The sequence below is a fragment of the Aedes albopictus genome, chromosome 2 (genome assembly GCF_035046485.1).
Source record: "Aedes albopictus strain Foshan chromosome 2, AalbF5, whole genome shotgun sequence".
Taxonomy (NCBI): Eukaryota; Metazoa; Arthropoda; class Insecta; order Diptera; family Culicidae; genus Aedes; species Aedes albopictus.
This window is the reverse complement of record NC_085137.1, coordinates 251,934,191-251,950,423: the sequence shown is the minus strand read 5'-3', so window position 1 is coordinate 251,950,423 and position 16,233 is coordinate 251,934,191. Positions and strand designations below refer to the sequence as shown.

At 41.5% G+C, this 16,233-nt stretch overlaps 1 protein-coding gene across 6 annotated transcripts in view; it reads left to right on the top strand.

The window, feature by feature from the left end:
* The window catches only part of LOC115258949 (semaphorin-1A), a 629,606-nt gene that overhangs the window by 473,598 nt on the left and 139,775 nt on the right, over positions 1-16,233 (top strand). The window lies entirely within an intron of this gene.

Sequence of the window (16,233 nt, the reverse complement as noted above, 5' to 3'; positions counted from 1 at the left end):
AGCTTTACGGTAGCTGGGCAATCAGTGGAGAATGTTGAGCTTCCAATATCTTGGTAGCCAAATGGCGGCCGATGGCGGCACCAAGATCGACATAGATAAACGGATCAAGAAGGCGAGGGCTGCTTTTGCGAGTTTAAGAAATGTATGGAAAAACAACCAGATCAGTCGATGCACCAAAATCCAAATTTTTAACTCGAACGTGAAATCTGTGCAGCTATACGCCAGTGAAACCTGGTGTGTATCAGCGGAGAACACGCAACGGCTGCACTGCCGGTGGAAGCTTAATTGTCCCATGTGCATTTTTGGCAATATTGAGATTTTGCAGCCCATGACCATGTATCGTGGGGTACTATCATATGGGGAAATAAAAATAGGTAGTTTGTTCTGAAAATTGTTGAAAAAATGCATGGCCGATTTGTAACATTCTTAAAAGTGGACGCATAAGCGTCACGTTTCATTGGAAATCCTATGGAACTATAAAATCGCTCTAAAACAAAAAAAATAGCGCTCAAATTAAAAATTGGTTGATGTTAGAACACGATTCAGCACTTATACTTCATTGTTGAGACAATTTACTTTTTTCTAACTTTGGACGCGATTTTCTCGATTGTCTGTTTTTGCACATGGGACATTTATGCGTCCACCGGCAGTGCAGGTCTTCATCAATAGATGCCTGCGGTATATAATTCGTGCATGGTGGCCTCACTATTGGATCTCCATCGTGGAGCTCCAACGTCGATGTCATCAAAAGCCGATAGCGACAGAAATTCGGGAGCGAAAGTGGAGGTGGGTCGGCTACACTCTACGCAGGGGTGGAAACGAAATCTGAAAACAAGCGATAAACTGGAACCCAGCAGGACATCGCAGCAGAGGCAGACCCAGAGGCTCATGGCGGCGCAGCCTCAATAACGGAATCAAGCAAGTCGGCAGAAATTTGACCTGGCCACATGTCCAGGCGATGGTTTTCAATCGCCCAGGATGGAAATCTTTCAATTCGGCCCTTAACACCACCGTGGGTGCCCAGGACTGAAAGTAAGTAGTATTTTAGTAACTAACGGAGAAGATGGCTCAATCTTATCTAAATTTGGACCACTGTGCACTGGTTTTATGATTTTCTCTAGTTGCATAACCGCTAAATTTGATGCATATTTGCTCAACGAGTTTTTAACTTCACGGAGCCAAAATTCATTATTTTGCAGTTTCGGTTGCCAATTGATTTATATAAAATTAAGTTAGTTAGTTAATCCACAGTTAGTCAAAACTGCTCAATAATAGTGAAACGCACATAACGTGATTCAAATTTTCTGCTCTCGTATTTGTTTAGTTTTTGAGGATGTTGAAGGTACGCCACTTAAGTGTCTAGCATCTATCTGATTGCAAACGACCAGTAAATTCTTGTTTAAAATTATAGGGAAGTTTTATAGAAAAACCTCCTAAGGGGTCGTAAGGGAAAACATTTTTCCGCCTCTTTTCAGTTTAGTTTTTACTTTGTGGAAAAAGCATCTAATTCAGTCACACTTTTTCAAATAAAATTATAAAGAATGGTATCTAAATGTATGATAAACATCGATTTCAACTATGTACGAATCGAACACAATTAACAAAATACATATCAAAAGGCTGAGATTTCTTAATAGAGCGATAAATACACAGGACTGAAATTAGGAAAATTCAAACCCGTAAACACCCGGGTGTTTACGATCTTCTTTTGGTAGAAATGCAATATCTTCTTTGTTTTAAAACATTTTACCCTGGATTTTTTTTATAGTCAAGGGGAAGAGTTAGCACAACTATGCATGTTACCTCCCCCTTTGCACCCTCTCACCTCTTGCTCGTAACCGAGAATATGTGTGGCTTTTTTGTATTTTTTTTAATTCAAAAACATTGCTCAAATTTCATCGTTTTGCTAATCATCGATAGTTTTGACTGATCCTTGGTATGCAATGTCAAGTCTGTTGAAGTTCTCATCCAGAGCTATTCTAAGGCCTCCAAAATATTCCGAAATTTGTGTCACAAATCCAACATTGTAAACCAAATTTTATACATGATGAGTGATCACAGAACATTGTAAACGGTAATCAAAAAAACCCAAAGCACTCCTAGAAAATTCATGGTACATGAATTGGGTGATCTAGGTCATCCAAACTACTCTGGACTTCGTTTTCTTAAGCTGTACACCATCTACCATCATTTGTGTTCACTCTGTTCAAGAAATTTAAACACATTGATGTCCATAAGACCTCGCAATGCTACGAGCAACTCGATATTGTGGTAGTTGGACATTTCGTGAAACACAAAAAGGCCTCCAATACACTTTGAAGTTTGGGTTACGATATCTACAAACTATATCATGCTATAATTGTAAAAAAAAATATTCTTGGAATGTAGTCTACTCTGCTGATGGAGCCTCAGTGCACAACTATAATGCTTTTGGTACATTCATGGGTTATTCCATGCTTTTCAAACTACTCTGGAATCAGGACCTTCAAGGTCTACAGGCTCTACTCTTGTTTTCTTCACTGTACCGGCAAAACTCTTTAACGATTGTGTCTGTTGCACCTCATAATATTACGAATATCTCTATGTTTTGCTATTTGGGTGTCCACTGGCATAGTAATGCACCCAATGTATTTAGAAGTATGGGTTGCAATGTCTGTAAATCTTAGGATATACAAGCTCCACAAGCTTTACTCTTAAATCTCTTTACTTTATTGGTGTAGTTCCTCCAAACAATTCTTCAGGAATTCCTCTGAGACTTTCGCCAATAATCCCTCAAAGAAACCTTTTAGGTATTCCTCCGAAAATTTCTGCCAGTAATTCCTCCAAGAATTCCTTCAGGAATTTTTCAAGAAATTCTTCTTAAATTCTTCCAGGAATTCCTCCAAGAATTCTACCAGAAATTTCTACAAGAATACCTGCAGGAATTTCTCCAAGAATTGCTTCAAGCACTTCACCTGGAATTTCTTCAAGAATTTCTCCAGATATTCCTCTAAAAATTCCGCCAAGAATTCTTCAAAGAAACCCACTAGGTACTCTTCCAAGAATTTCTCCAGGAATTCATCTAAGTATCTAAGACTTCTGCCAAGACATTCTCCAGGACTTCCTCCAAGAATTCCTCTGGGAATTTCTCCAAGAATCCCTTTAGGAATTTCTCCAGAAAGTCCTCAAAGAATTTCTCCAGAAATTCCTCAAAAAAAATCTCCAGAAGTTCTACAAAGATTTTTCCAGAAATTTCTCAAAGAATTTCTCCAGAAATTCCTCAAAGAATATCTCTAGATTCATCTGAGATTATTTCAGGCACTTCTCCAGAAAATCCTCCAGGAATTCGAAGAATTTTTTTTTTTCAAGGCATTAATACAGAAGTTACTTCAGGAAATACTCCAGGAAATTCTTCAGGAATTCCTCGAAAAACTCTTCCAGTAAATCCCCCAGGTATTTTTTATGATTATTTTTTTTCAGAAATACCTTCAAGAATACCTCCAGGATCCTTCAGGAAACCTTCACAAATTCCACAATAAAATATTCTTGGGATAACTCTAAGAATTCCACCAATAATTCCTTCAGAGATTTCCTCAGAAGTGGAGCGGATCTGGTGTGATGGTTAGAACACTTGACTATCACGCCGAGGACCTGGGATCGAATCCCACTCCCGACAAACTCACAAAATGTGAGTTCTTCCTTCGGAAGGGAAGTGAAGCGTGGGTCCCGAGATGAACTAGCCTAGGGCTAAAAATCTCGTTAATACAGATACAAAAAAAAAAATCCTCAGAAATTCCTCCAAAAAATTCTCAAGGAATCACACCAAAAATTCCTCCAAAAACTACACCAGGAACTCCTTCAGGAATTACTCCGGGAAGTCAACCAGGATCTTCTCAAGGAATTTCCTAATAAATTCGACTTGGAATTCAACCAGGAAATCCTCCAGAAATTCCTTAGAAATTGCTCCGGAAATTCCTTCAGGAAGTCCCCCTAGAATACCTCCAGGCATTCCACCAATAATTCCCCAAGGAATTTCTCCTAAAATTCATCCAGGAATTCCTTCAAGATATCTGCCTAGAATTCTTCCAAAAATCCCTCTAGGAATTCCTCCAAAAATTTCTACTAGACCTTCCGCAAAAATTTTGCCATGGGTCCCTCAATGACTTCTTCCTAGAATTCCTTCAAGAATTTCACCAGAACCACGAAATTCCTTCAAAAATTATTCCAAAAAATCCTCCAGAAATTCCTTTATTAATACCTCCTAGATTCTTCAGGATCAGGAAACCTCCAGAAACTCTTCAAGAAAATGCCCCTGGGACAACTACAGGAATTTTTCTCCGAGAATTCCTGCACAGAATTCTCCAGGACCTGTTACGAGACTTCTTCCAAGAATTCTGTTAAGAATTCCTGCAAGAATCTCACCAGGAATTTTTCTAAAAATTTCTCCAAAAATTCCTCCAGGAATTTTTCTAAGAATTTCTCCAGACATTCCTCCAAAATTTCTTCTAAGAATTCCTCCAAGAATCCGTCCAGGAATTTCTCAAGAAGTTCTTTCAATAATTCCGACAAGTTCCGACAACTCTAATAAGAATTTCTCCAAGACCTGCTCGAATTCGTCTGCCAAAAAATAATCCTTCAAGTAATTTGGCCAGGGATTCCTTTATTAAGCCCTCTAGAAATGCCTCTATGGTTTTTTAATAAATACCTTCAAAAATTCTTCCAGGAAATCCTTCAAAAATTCCTCCAGAAATACCTACAGGAATTCTTCAAGAATTTTTTCAGAAATTCTTTCAAGACATCCGCCAAGAATTCCTAAAACAATCCCTTCCAGAATTCCCTTCCATCATTTCCTTCAGGAATACCTCCAAGATTTCTTCCAAAAAATCCATCAAGAATCTCTCTAGGGGTTTTTCCAGGAATTCATTGAAGAATTATTCCAGAAATTCCAACAAGAATGCTTCCAGCAATTTCTTACAGAATTTCTTGAAGAAATTTCTGGAGAAAATCCTGGAGGAATTACTGAAATACTTTCTGGAAGAATTCATGTAATAATTTGTGAAGGAATTTTAAAGAATTTCCTAGAGAAATTCCTGACGGGTTTTCTTAAGGAATTCCTGAAGAAACTCCTGGAGGAATTTTTGAAGGTATTGTGCGGAACACTTCCTGGAGGATTCCAAGGAATAATTCTTGAAGAAATTCCTGGAAGCATTCCTTGAGCATTTCCTGGAACAATTCCTGGAACAATTCCTGGAGGATTTTTTGGAGCATCTAATGAAGGAATTCCTGGAGGAAATTCTGAAGAAGCTTCTGGAGGAATTCTGGAGAAATTCCTGCAGTAATTCCTACAGCAATGCCTGTTGAAGTTCCTGCAGTTATTCCTGGAGGCATTCCAGGAATAATTCATAGTGGAATTCGTGCAGTAATTCCAGGAAGAGTGCGTTAAGTAATTCCTGGATAAATTCCTGGAGAAATTCCTGGAGAAATTCCTGGAGAAATTCCTGGAGAAATTCCTGGAGGAATCTCTGGAAGAATTTCTTGATGAATTCCTGGAAGAATCCCTGGAGGAGTTCCTTGAGGAATGACTGGTAGAATTCCTGGAAGAGCCCCTGTTGGAATTGCTGGAGGAATTCCGGGATGGATTTGTGGAGGAATTCCCGGAGAAACCCTTGGAAGAAATTATGGAGTATACTGTAAAGGAATATCAGAAGATAGGTGAATTAGCAGTTATCCCTGGAGAATAGAGTGAAGAAACACAAGAGAAGAGCCTGTAGACCTTGAAGGTCCTAATTCCAGAATAGTTTGGAAAGCCTGGAATATTCCATGGATGTACCAAAAGCATTATAGTTGTGCACTGAGGCTCTATCAGCAGTATATACTACATTCCACGAATATGTATTACAATTTTAGCATGATCCAGTATGTAGATATTGTAACACAAACTTCTAAGTGTATTGGACGCCATTTGCATTTCACGGAATGTCCAATTACCACAATATCGAGATGCTCGTAGCATTGCGAGATCTTATGGACATCAATGTGTTTGAATTTCTTGACCAGAGTTTACACAAATTATGGTAGATGGTGTAGATCTTAAGAAATTGAATTCCAGAGTAGTTTGGATGACCTCGATCACCCAATTCATGTACCATGAATTTTCCAGGGGTGCTTTGACATTTATTGAGTACCGTATAAAATGTTCTGTGATCCTTCATCGTGTATAAAAATTGGTTTACAATGCTGGATTTGTGACACAAATTTCGGAGTACTCAGAATAGCTCTGGCATGTAAACTTCAACAGACTTGACACTGCATGTCAAGGATCAGTCAAAACTATCGATGATTAGCAAAATGATGAAATTTGAGCAAAAACATGTAGAATTTATAAAAAAGCCACATATTTTCGGTTACCAGCAAGAGGTGAGTGGGTGCAAAGGGGTGAGGTATCATGCATACACACCTAGAAAATATCATGTAATTTTAAGTGTCCTGAACCTGACATATACGAGTATCTTCAAAAACACAAATTTAGAGGTTGAAACATGTAAATTTACGTCTTTCAAGACACCCCAAAATAAAACTTATTTTTTCTTAGCGTCTAGCAATCGCTAGAACCGATTTGACAGATAAAACATAGAAAAGTAAATATTGTCAAGCATGGATTCGAACACTGGACCTGCTGATCGTGAGCCACATCTCTTACCTCTCGGCTATTTCACCGAGTTAGAAGTTGGCTGGTGAACGTGATGCCGGTTCTACGTTTCTGGTGAAACGGATTTGTTGACATCTAACGCAACCAACCAGCACTTCCATCATGCGCGTAAAATTGAGTCCAATTTGTGATTCAGTCGTGAAAACGTTTACGTTTTTGGTGATTCCGTTTCGTGCAAATTTCAGAATTTCTAAGTGTGTAGTAATGATTGAACCTATTTATTAAATCATTAAACTTTATATTACCGCAATGATATCACAGTTTCATTGTGGTCAATTTTTTGGAGTTATGACCTATGGCGAAACCACTGTGCACTGATACACAACTGATTGATAAACTTACTTTTCACTTTTCAATAATTTCAATTTTATGCTTGGCTTGGCTCTGCATGAAGACAAAACTAACTGCCTTCGTTAGATCATGAAGGGATTCGGTTATCCGGAACACGGAAAAGGCACGGGGTACAAACTAACAGAATGGTTTTATTAAGCGAAAATTAAGAGCGACCGTTCGCGTCACGTGGTTGTTACAAATTAAAGAAAAAGTCCCACCCGTTGCGGTGGTGAGACGATCGATTTGAAAAATCGCCGACTACTTCGTTTTCACCCCCTCTCGATCGTCTACTCCTAGCTTCTTCCTCAGGGCTTCGAATTGACTGGCGTCCAGGGCTTTGGTGAATATCTCCGCCAGCTGCTCCAAAGTCGGAATGGATTTCACAGTGAGGTCTCCAGTAGTAATATGGTCCCGCACAAAGTGGTGTTTGATGTCGATGTGCTTAGCCCGTTTGCTCTCGAGATTCTTCGCCATCCCGATGCATCCTCTGTTGTCCTCGAAGATCGGTACGGGTTTGACGGTCTTCAATCCAAGGTCATCCAGAAGTCCTGACAGCCAAATAGCTTCAGCTGCCGCAGCACTCAATGCTACGTATTCCGCCTCGCTCGACGATGTGGCCACAGTAGTCTGTTTCTTACTGGACCACGAAACGGTGTTGCCGAACACCTGGAATAAATAGCCGCTAACTGATTTCCGATCGGTAGTATCGGAGGCCCAATCTGCATCCGCAAATCCAACTAGCGGCTGGGCGTTTGCGCTCCTCTTCAATGTCAGCACCAAGTTCTTCGAGCCTTGCAGGTACCGAACAACACGTTTCAATGAGACCCAATGCTGTTGGCCGGGCTGTTGTTGAAACCGACCCAAATAGCCGACCGGGTAGCAGATGTCCGGACGGGTGGACATCATGACATACATTAAGCTTCCCAAAAGCTCACGGTAAGGCTCTGCGATAATAGTTTCTCGGTTTGCTTCAAGCTTCAATCCTTTCTCCATAGGTGTCCTGGACAAGTTGCAATCGACCATGCCGAACTTTTCCAGAATCCGGTCGATGTTGGCCACCTGCGACAGCTGCATGGAGCCAGCCTTCTGGTCGTAATTGATTTTGATTCCAAGAAAGTGCTTCAGCGAGCCACAATCTGTCATCTCGAAAACTTTGGAAAGCCTTCTCTTCAATGCCTCGATTCTGTCCGGATTGGTGCCTACATTAACAAGTCGTCGACATACAGCACCAGAAATATCGTATCGTTGCCGTCCTCGCTGAACCAGGTGTACAGGCAGTAATCGTGCTTCGAGCGCACGAAACCAAGTTTCAACAGCACGTCGTTGAACTTATCGTTCCAGCAGCGGGGCGACTGCTTTAGCCCATACAATGACTTCTGCAGCCTACACACCATTCCAGAGGGAGCTTGAACACCATCGGGAACCTCCATATAAATTTCCTCACGCAAGTCGCCATGAAGAAATGCCGTTTTGACATCCATCTGGTGGAAGAAACAGCGCCGCTGTACGCCGACAGCAAGTACCGTACGAATGGTGGTCAGCTTCGCCACTGGGGCGTACGTCTCCTGATAGTCCATGCCGGGTTTTTGGAGATACCCCTTGACGACCAGTCGAGCCTTGCACTTGATCGCGTTCCCATGTTCGTCCTCCTTCAAACGGAAAACCCACTTGGACCTCAGGGGTTTGATTGAAGCCGGTCGCTTCACCAGCTTCCACACCTCGTTGGATTCCAAGGACGCCAATTCGTCCTCGACCGCATCCATCCAGGTCCTACGATCGTCACGGCCAGCAATCTCGCCGTACGTCGATGGTGGTTCTGGGAGCTTGCGCTCCCGTTCGCTGTGCCTCGTGGTTGACCCCTCACGGTCTCCACTTCTATGATGCGAAGGGAGCGCGCCAGGATTTTGCACACCGGATGGTGCATCTTCAAACTCGGCATCGCTTCCTTCGTCGAAGCCATAGCATTCTTCCTCGCTAGAATCGGATTCCAGCACGTGCACAGCAGCATCATCCTCGTGTTCCCCCTCTTGCTGGTAACGCAGGGGAATGACCAGTGGAACATTCTTCTCGACGTCATCCTGGTCACGAAACGGCAAACATTGTACGTTGAACTTCACGTCTCGTGCAATGAACACCTTCTTGGCTGCACGATCCCAGAGACGGTATCCGTTCGGGGCGTACCCGATCATCACTCCTTCGCGGCTTTCGCTGTCCAATTTCTTCCGTTTCTGGTCTGGCACCCATGCAAACGCTTTGCAACCGAAGATTCGCAGCTTTCCAAAATCGGGCTTCACTTTCATCCAGCTTTCAGCGGGGGTCACGTGCCCGTCCAATGCGCTAGTTGGGCTGCGATTCAGTAGGTACGTACCCATCAACGCTGCCTCCGACCACAATCGCTTCGGCGCATTAGAATCGATGAGCATCGTCCTCACCTTTTCGACCAACGTTCTGTTGAAGCGTTCCGCAACGCCGTTCTGCTGCGGGGAATATGCAACTGTCGGCTGCAGCTGGATCCCTTTGCGCTTGTAATACTTACACTGCTCGTTCGAACAGTACTCTCGGCCTTGATCCACTGTAAGCTTGCTGATCTTCTTCTCGAAATGGTTCGTTGCCATCGCTTCGTACTCCTTGAAGCTCTCGAATACCTCCGACTTCCTCTTGATCGGATGGATTACGGCGAAGTGCGTAAAATCGTCGATGAACGACACGAAATACCTGGAACCGTCCCAGGCTGGGGGATCAATCGGGCCGCAGACGTCAGAGTGGACCCTTTCCAAGGGCCGTGTTGCTCGCTCCCGATTACCATCGAATGGTTCTCTGCACTGTTTCCCAAGAACGCAAGTGTCGCAGAAACCAACACGTTTCGGCTTCGGCTCCAGACCCGTCACCATGTCATGTCGCACCAGTGTATCCATAGCTTGTTGGCTGGCATGCCCGAGACGACGGTGCCACAGCGAACTTACCTCTGCCGCGCACATATTCGCAGACTTGTCCACCGTTTCCAACTCCAGTTCAAGCTCGTAGAGATTTCGCCGTAACTGGGCGACGGCGATCACATCACCATCGTGCTTCATCACTGCTTTCTCGGTACCATTTTGTCTGGTGAAGAGCACATCGATGCCAGCTTTCGAAAGCTTTTTCACCGACAGAAGATTGCTCCTCAGCTCGGGCAAGCACACCACGTGTTGCATTTCAAATCTCACACCTTGCTTAGTGATGCCCCTCACGACGCCTTCGTACTCACCGACCAGTATCACGCCATCCTTGGCAACGTCGACGACAAACGGCTCCTTAAGCTTGCGCACCTCTTGCAGGTAACTTCTGTCGTTCACCAGGTGGTCGCTGCACCCAGAATCGACGATGAAAACAGCACTCTCCTCGTGCACTGGCTCGGTGTGGTTCACCATGAAGGTAACGGACTTACCTCCCACATAAGCATTCGCATTGCTGTCAGGCTTCTTGACACGGCAATCTCGCTGCATGTGGCCAGTTTTTCCACAACGATGGCATTTTCCGTTGAATTTCTTCTGCTTCTTGCCACCGCCGCCGCCGCCGCCAACGAATGCGGCAGACTTTTCTTCAATCGAGTAGTCCGCTCGATCGGCGCGCTTCGACTCCTCTCCTAGCAACCGTTGTTTGACGGTTTCCATGGTGAGCTCGTTTTCGTCGATATTTTCCAGAGCAGTCACAAGAGGGTCGTAACTGTCTGGAAGCGTCAGGAATAGCTGGGAAACCAGGTCGTTTTCTTCCAGCTTCGCTCCGGCGGATTTCAGCTGGCGGACCAGCTCTTCAAACGCTGCAAAATGGCTTCTCATCGGCGCTCCTTCCTTCATGCGTAACCTGGCCAGCTGTTTGCGCAAGAGAGTCTGGCTCGCCACCGACTTCTTCGCAAACGTGTCTTCCAGCGCTTTCCACATGGCCTTTGCGGTCGTCTTGTCCCGCACGATTCCCAGGCACTCGTCGCAGACAAATCCAACCAGCAAGGATTTCGCTTTTCGGTCCGTCTTCAAAAACTTGTTCTTCGGCTCACCTTCTGCTTCAGGCACGTCCTCCGTAAGCGTCTCGGCAACTTCCGCGGCTTCCAAAAACAGCTGCACCCGGAACCGCCAGTTCTCGTAGTTGGTTCCGTTCAGCTGGGGGATACCAGCACCTTCCTTCACTGAAGAGCCCATAACCTGAAGGGATTCGGTTATCCGGAACACGGAAAAGGCACGGGGTACAAACTAACAGAATGGTTTTATTAAGCGAAAATTAAGAGCGACCGTTCGCGTCACGTGGTTGTTACAAACTAAAGAAAAAGTCCCACCCGTTGCGGTGGTGAGACGATCGATTTGAAAAATCGCCGACTACTTCGATTTCAGATCAAAAGTAATAATAATAAAAAAATAAAAAAAAAAAATCCCACAATTTTCATCGGGAATTACTTCAGAAATTTTTCTGAAAACTTTTCTTATAATTATTTTAAAAAAAATGTAACGTGCGTTATTTTAGAAACTCCTCCTTTTTTTTCAAAAATTTATCCAGGAGTCCTTTTAGAAATTCCCCAAAATCCGGATTCCTTCAGAAATTCCTTAAGATATTTTAGAAATTTCTTCAAAAAAATCCTTCAAAGATTCATTCAGAATTTTCTCTGAGGGTTCTCAATGAAATCTTTCAAAAAATTCTTCCGAAATTCCGCCAGAGATTCCTTAAGACATTTTTCCTTGGATTGCTTTAGAAATTCATATATGAGTTCTCTCACGGAATCTTTCAAAAAATCCTCCAAGAATTATTATGAAAAATTTCTGTGGGGATTCTTCTAGAAATTCTTCTAAAGATTTTTCAGAAAGTCTGCTCTAGAAAATCCCACAAAGATTTCGTCAGAAATTTTCCCAGAGAAGTTTTCAGGAAGCTATTTAAAGATTTCTTTAGAAATAACGGTGAAGGGATCCTTTCGGGAAACCTTTCAGGGTCTCATTAGAAAGTTTTCTCTAAAGTTTCTTTTTGAAATTTATCGTCGTATTCTTTAAAAAAAACCGCAATGGATTGTTTCAAAAATTTCTCCAAAATTTCTTCTTAAATTCCTCTGGCTTCCTCCACAAATCGATCCAATTATATCTTCAGAGTTATTCCATTGGTTTGTTTGTCATTCCTCCATGGGTTGCTTTAGAGACATTTCCAGTGGTTATTTCAGACATCCCTCCAGAGATTCCTCACATTTTCCTCCAGCGATTCTTTCTTCAAATCACCCAAGTAATTTCTAAAAAAAATCGTTCACAGGATTATTTAGGAATTCCAATTGAAATTCTTCCAGGGATTCGTTCAAAACATAATCCATGAGTACCTCTTCGGATTTTTTTACTTTGATTCCTTAAGAAAATTCTTCAGGGATTCTTTCAGAAACTCCTCGGAAGATTCCTCAAAAAGTTTCTCAGTAATCCTTTTCATAGATTCCTTCAAAAATGAAAATCTTAGAAACTGCGAACTGAACATTGTACCCCAGCAATCCGGGATCTTCCGAAATATCCAACATTCCACGGAATGTGGTTTCTAGAACACACTTCGCACATTTTACCCATCCTATCCAAACAGTGAACAACCAGACAAACCTTTCATGAGTCGTCCCTAGCAAAAAGAGAAAACAACAGCTCTTTGATGTCTGGCAGCTCTAGTCAGAGTAGTGACGACGCCAGGCCGTTTGTTAGTGCAACGAAGCGTGTAACCTCAAATCGGCCGATTTCATCCATCGATCCTTTGCGCCATCAGGCTCTAAATAAGAAGAACCATGAAAGCGGCGAAGGTTCCTTCAGCCTTGCACCGCGCCGCGCCGGTTGAATTCCAAAGCCCAGCTTTTATGCCATTTTTCCACAAAATTTGATCTCTGTTTTATCGCTGGGAGGCTGTTTTTTTAGTACCCGTTCCGTGCTGCATGAGTCGTTTGACTTGCGCCACACGGTCTGTTTGCCGTCGAATGGGAGAGGCAGAGCAAATGGTGACTCTGCCTGCATCTTTCCACGTGTGTTTTTGGGCGGAGGATGTCCTACTGAGTTTGTGTGTGGGTATGTGTGCAGCAGCTTTCCGATGAAAAAGGGTGAAAATAAAAAACAATTCTGGGCCAGGGCCATCGCTATGACGTGCGAGATGAGAGTTGGCCAGCTTCCAGCGAAAGGATCGTAATCGTGTTATTGTAATTGATTTTCTAACCAAATATGTTTTCCAATCTGTCTTGCGTAAAAGAATCGATGGTATGCTCTATTTTTCTATTTTTGTGTTCATTGAGTTGGGATTTGAGCAAAGGGAGTTAAATATTGAATGCGTGTGGACAAATGGTAAAAATAACAATTAACATGCTTCAACTGAGAAAAACAACTTCAATATCACGGTGCTACACATTGACAACAAATCTCACATTGAACATGTAAAAGAAGTGTTCAAATCCAAATTGTTGCATAAAAACAAGTTTAAGTGTGCAAGTGCACTTTACCACTTTTCTATTTTTTTTTTTTTTTGAAAGAGCAAAATCATATCGTTTTCAAAAATATATGATCTGTTGTTTTTGCTTCTTCAACTAATGAGAAAGCATTTTCAATTGATTCTAAATTCTACTTAATAAATAACTCTAAAAAGTTTCTTTTGAGGTTTGTTCGTTGTTGTTCGGTTATGTTGGATGAAATAAAACATAGTTTTATAACAACTTCCTCCAATTAAATACGCAATCCTCCAAATTGGTTGCACAACAGCCACATGCTCCAAATCACATTACAGTGCACTGCGCATATTTGAAGAGAGCACTTGTCATAAATTGGCTTACACATAATGGTGGAGCCGTCTTATGTAACCGGACCCACCCCGTCTGAGAGGATCTCAATGCCCCAAATCGCACAGAATGTGATGCTATTCCCGTTTGTTCTCGCTCGCATGCAAGCGTTCGTCCATGCTTCTAGGGGGTGGGGGTATATTCAGCAAGATTTATGATAAGAAAAGAAAGGGATACACGCTACGAATGCAGATGATGCTGCATGATTCTTCGAGTTCGGGGGTGCACAAAGGTTAGGTCGAAGGACGTGTTCCGTTCAGATGGATTGCACAAGCAGAAAATGCAATGCCCGGAAAAATCAACAATTGCATTATTTCGTACGTCGGCATCGTCGTCGTCGTCCTTTGGTCTTCGCAACTGGCATGGTTGCAGTAGGGATCAGTGTTAATCATGCGAGGGCGTTTCTTGGAACGTGACTGGATTATGGAAAGGACGGCAGAGACAATAACTGACATTCAATGTGTCATTGTTTGTGCATTAGAGCATTTATTTGCTGGAGCTTTCTGCCTTGATTTATTATTCAAAAATGTATCTAAAGCGTGCAAAAGTTTATAACTATTTACGAGAATTAGGAATGCCCTTTGGGGCATACTTCATATTTTCCGAAGTGTTGTTTCAGAGATTAAAAGATAAACTCGTTTGTATTGTAATCTCCATAGGATTTAGTCTTATAGATCTACAAATTACGTTTGTGCTCGTTGAGATTCAAAACATTCACAAAGATGGTTCACGAAGGGGTTAGACAAAATCATCGGGACAGGCAAAATTTTCAGATTTTCAAAAATGTTCAACTATCTGTAACTTTTTCGAAAAATGCATTAAATAAACTTTGCTTTTAAGTTGATCAACTAGTTGTGTATCAGTGGTCAAAATTTGGAAAAGATCGGGCTATTCTACGCGAAGTTAGAAAGATTCTAGAAAAAGGTTTAACTATCCGATAGCCAACTTTGAGCTGTTATACGAAAAATTGTGTATTTGCGGCAGTTTTGTTCTCTTTGTCATGGGTGGTCTTTTGCAGAATTATGGCGTTGAACAGAGTACTAGGTGAAAATCTATAGACAACGGCATTTTCATGCTGAACTACAGGTGGCCCGTCTTACCCCGGCAGGCCTTCTTGCCCTGTCTTCCCCTACGTGACTGGCAAAACAAAGACTTAATAGTTTTGAAATCCTGTTGGTAATAAGAAACATATAAGAAATCTTATTTTTAAGACAAAAGCTGCAAAATAAAAGTTCTATTTACGCGTAACCATCTAGTTTACCTGCAAAAAATACCTCTCAGAGAATTAGACTTTATGATCGGAAGGAAGCGAAGAACCTCAACAACTAGATGATAGATACAGTGTATCAAACAATTGTCCGTATAGCAATTTTTTTGTCAAAATAATTTTTCATTCAAATGTTTGTATCTTTTTTATGCGTCAATCGAAAACGCTTAAAATTAGACCAATCATGAATCATGTATTAAAGCTCCATTGGTAAGATTTTTAACGAGATCGAATAACTTTTCTGAAAGTCATAGAACTTTTAGTAAAACTTATAACATTTTTGAACACATTTTTAAAACATTATATCGTAATATGTACTCGATGAGATTCTTTCAATTATTTTTGTGTTACATCTTATTCCTACGGCTTTCATATGCAGCTATGTTTGGGGTTTTATATTCACTACAAAAAATATGAAAAATGTGCTTATGTACCGTCAAGGCGCCATTCACCGTGTGCCTTCGAATAGTTTTTCATTATTTCCATATTATGATTGAATGATATGACAATTTCCCTTCAATTTCACCAATATGTACAATACTATTGTATTGTTACCATGTCAAAACGCTCATTAGAAACATTTAAAAGTATCATTTTGACACTAAAGTGTGTTTACATAAAGCGGGTTTCTGCTCGTTTACTGCATTTATAGTGAAAAAACGAAAACTGCGCTAAGTTGATTTAAGCGATAAACTAAATGTAGTAACGTTTTTATTCCACCAAGAAGTAATTAAATTCACATATCTGGTACGTATTTTGCATTACCGAAGTAAGTTTAACAAGAAAGTACGATTACTCGTATACTTTTTAATTGAAACAAAAAGGCACGGTAAATGGGTACCCCAAAAATCAATGGTCTCCATTCACCGTGCCCCATATTGTCCCATATATCTAGAAAAAATTTAAAACTTGAACATTCGTTTTTCTAATAAAATCTTGCAAGTTATTACTTGAAATGAATTTAAACGAAGAAAATTCCCTTGGCTGGGTTGTATTGATCATTTTTAAACAAAGTAGAATAAAATTTCTCATTCACGGTGAATGTGTCCCTACTACCACGGTGAATGGTGACCTACCACGGAATTAGGCGACCCTAGTACCCTTTACTAATTGTACTATATCACCAAATTTTGTGAAAAAATTTCTACT